The sequence below is a fragment of the Corvus brachyrhynchos genome, unplaced genomic scaffold (genome assembly GCF_000691975.1).
Source record: "Corvus brachyrhynchos isolate BGI_N302 unplaced genomic scaffold, ASM69197v1 scaffold258, whole genome shotgun sequence".
Classification (NCBI taxonomy): Eukaryota; Metazoa; Chordata; class Aves; order Passeriformes; family Corvidae; genus Corvus; species Corvus brachyrhynchos.
Genome location: NW_008240122.1, coordinates 1,257,362 through 1,260,705, shown reverse-complemented (window position 1 = coordinate 1,260,705; position 3,344 = coordinate 1,257,362). Strand labels below are relative to the sequence as shown.

At 48.6% G+C, this 3,344-nt stretch overlaps 1 protein-coding gene and 1 long non-coding RNA gene across 8 annotated transcripts in view; one reads left to right on the top strand and one right to left on the bottom strand.

The window, feature by feature from the left end:
* The window catches only part of PKDCC (protein kinase domain containing, cytoplasmic), a 119,358-nt gene that overhangs the window by 37,388 nt on the left and 78,626 nt on the right, over positions 1 to 3,344 (bottom strand). The gene's annotated exons all lie outside the window — the stretch shown is intronic.
* Positions 7 to 2,438, top strand: LOC108449237. Its single transcript, XR_001865389.1, has 2 exons — positions 7 to 470; positions 1,982 to 2,438. It is a non-coding gene; the product is annotated as an uncharacterized LOC108449237 (long non-coding RNA).

The following is a 3,344-nucleotide window of genomic DNA, read 5'->3' as shown; positions in this document are numbered from 1 at the left end:
CAAGCCGTGCCTTGCAGGCCAAGCCAGCGCGGAGGGGCCAGCGGTGCGCTCTCCCCGCTGCCCGCCGTCCTGCGCGTCCTCCGGGGAAATCACGGCGATTTGCCTGTGCCTTTGAAACGTGCACGCTCGGCTGGATTTACGGCTTGGTTGATACAAGCCAACACTTTTTATTATTGCAGATAAGAGTCAGAATATAGCCGCGCTCAGTCGGGGCGGTTGTGCAAGCCCACGGAGGGGGCGGTCCTGGAATCGCTACCAGCGAGCGGTGTGAGCTCAGCGGAATATTGTTTACAGGCCAGGCCGACGGTGACCCGAGGCCAACGGGCTCATGGAGCGGGGAGCCGGCTTCTCCGAGGGGCTGTGCCCACCACGAGAGCGGAGTGTGGCCCTGGGGATGCTGTGGCCCCGTGGGGGTGGCTGAGGGCCCCGGTAGAGCCAGGGCGGAGAGAAGAGAGGTCTTGCTTTGCCAGGTACCTCGCAGCCCTGGGTGTTTGGAGGAGGTGCACACATCCCCGAGGCGGGGGCAGTGCCCGCTTTTCTTGCAGGACGGGAGGAGTAGGGTCCGCAGCAACACGGGGGTTCGCCCGTGAGCATCCTCGGGCGGCCCGGAGGTTGCGCGCCCGCGGAGGCTGCGCGCTCACCGTGTTTGCGCCGTTTACAGGAACACAACCGGACTGCAAAACAGATGCTCCGCAACAGCGGGCCACCTGTTTTTGACATCATGCTCCGTCTCAAAGCCGGTTTTCTTCATTATATCCTTCCCGACAGATACCATGAAATACATCACTCATTTAGATATGGGAGCCGGCCTCTGGAGGACGACTTGCGCGGAGCACTTTGATGTTGAGAGACAGATTTCAAAAGATAGAAAGCCCCTTCGATGTTTCTAATTACCCCGCGCCCGGGGCCTGCCACTGATTAGGGCGGCGGTGCCGGGGTGATGCCGAGGCGGGCGGCCCGCGGGGGCACAACTCGGCCCGGCTGGGCGGGGAGGGGCGATCCGCCTCCTCCATCCGCCGGCCAGGGAGAACGGCACGGCTGCATCAGCAGATGCACTGAAGCCAGCAGCGAGCCGCGGCGATCAGCCCGTGCTGGCATGAGAAGGGGGAGCAGCCTTTGCTGCATCCCCAGCGCCTCTCCGCCGCGGGAGGAGATTTGGGAGCAGGCGGGATCTGCTCCCGCAGCCAAGGCCCTTTTGCAAGAGGCTGCGCTGAAAGCATTACAGCCCTTGCTAACACTTCTGCTCATATGCAAGCCTTTTATCTCCGCAGCGCTGTTGGAAAAGCTGAATCACCACGGAGAAAGTGAGGACTGAGGGGTATTTTTTTCATATGCAACAAGCTGCTCTTTATTTAATCCTCACAGCCCCTATTTCTATCAATATTCCTAAAGCTGAGGGATCAAACACAGAAAAATTAAAACCATGCTACCACACTAAATAAGATTAAGATCATGGCAATACACTGGCTGCTCCTTGGGGAAATAATTTTGTTGCTGCAGGAGCCAGGGCCATCCCGGAGGCAAAGTTTGTGTTTCGGGAATGGGTGATGGAAAAGACAGTCGGGAGTCAGCCTCCAAACCCAGCCAGGAGCCACCTCAAATGCCCGTGCTCCTGTACCCTTCTGCTCCCAGCCCAACTACTTGGGCATCACTACTCTATGGAGTCGATAAAATTTGCTAAATTTTATACCTGTTTTATCCCTCCATTATCCCTGTTTTATTCTCACAAGCAGGCATCTTCAAGCAAGTCCTTTGTTGGTCTCAAAGGATTTTGACTCCAGGCCCCCCCAAAAAATCCCACATTTTCAAGCATCGGTAGCTTCAAGATCTAACTTAAAAACCACAAATGGAAACTTGCAGCTGGAATATTCAGAGTTTCTGCTGAGGCAGTTTGTTCTTCCAGAACTGTCCTGTGCTTACATGATTCCCCTTTGACACTTAAGGAATTAATTTTTAATTTTTTTTTTTTTTTTAATTTTAGATTACTTCATAACCTTTTGAATTCCTGGCCACCTGCTATGGCTTCTTATGCAGAAGGTGAGCTTTTTTGGAAAGTCCATCCTCAAGACATGAGGCCAGAAGTCTCTTGAAAACAGAGTCTATGGACTGCATGCCTTTTCACTGAGGGGTCTTCCATGTCCAACCTCTTCGTCATTCCCTGCTTTGCCAAGGACTTGTCAGCTTTCAGGGCAAGGTGGAAAGCCTCTCTTAGGGATGTGGGGCCAGCAGTGAACCCTTGCACATGTATATTTTGTAGCCTTTTTTAAGTTTTCTTGCAATCTCTATAGTGCTTTTTACTTTAAACAGGATCTCTTTTTCTGATGTTCTTTCTTTCTTTTCTCTGAGGAAACCCACTCCCTTGTATATTTGAAGCAAGCTGAGATGCAGCCAATTGTATTAGTTCTGGCTGGAGCAAAAATGCATAATGAAACACTGGATGTGTGGTATGAGTCCAAAATAAATGGTCACTAGCAGAGCCAGCAAAAACCTACTCAGATAGCCTGTGAAAAAGGAAAAGCTTGGATTTTACCTGCAGTGCTCTGCATTTTTCCAAAGGGAAAAATGAACTTTGGAGTTTAGAGAGCTTGGGAAGAGATGCTGGGGCACTGAACCTTTTTCATTACATTTGTGAATTGTGATGATTCTTGCATTTTTTGTGAATACAGCATCTGTAAGTGGGAGAAAGTGTTTTATCTCCTAACCTGTTATTCTCAAAGCACAGCAGTTCGGGTTTTATGTGCCAGATGTCAGTGTGTCCTGATTCTTCAGGCAGTTGGGATTAAAGCTTCCCTGTATCAGAGAGGTGTTATAAGGATAACTCCATTAATGTATGTGGAAATCTGGTACTGCAGCGATAAAGACCCTGTAAATATTTACACAGACAGAGGAGCTCATGGAAATTTTACATTATTAGCTTAACTTCATTACAAGGAAGTAGTTGAAAAAGTCAACAGTATATTACATTCACTTTTTTTTTTTAATTAAACATTGACAACACATCTGGTGCTGCTTCAAGCCACTAGATTCAGAGAGTCACTCTTTTAAATAATTTACAGTCTGCAGGGAAATATCAAGTCTCAGGCAAAAGAGGAAAAGAAGCATAGCTGCTATAAGAATAAATCTTGCCAGTCAGACCTTTTACACTTTTAAGAGTTAATAAAATAGTGAGTAAAGAAAAACCAGAGAAAATAATTTATTTGGACATTCAAAAGCCTTTTGATAAACACCCATACAAGAAACTGTTAAGGAAACTTGGTAACCACAAAGTGAGAGGTAAAGCCCTGTCATGGATTAAAATCTGGTTATAAATGGGTGTGGAATAAATGGCCAATTCTAGTAGGGAA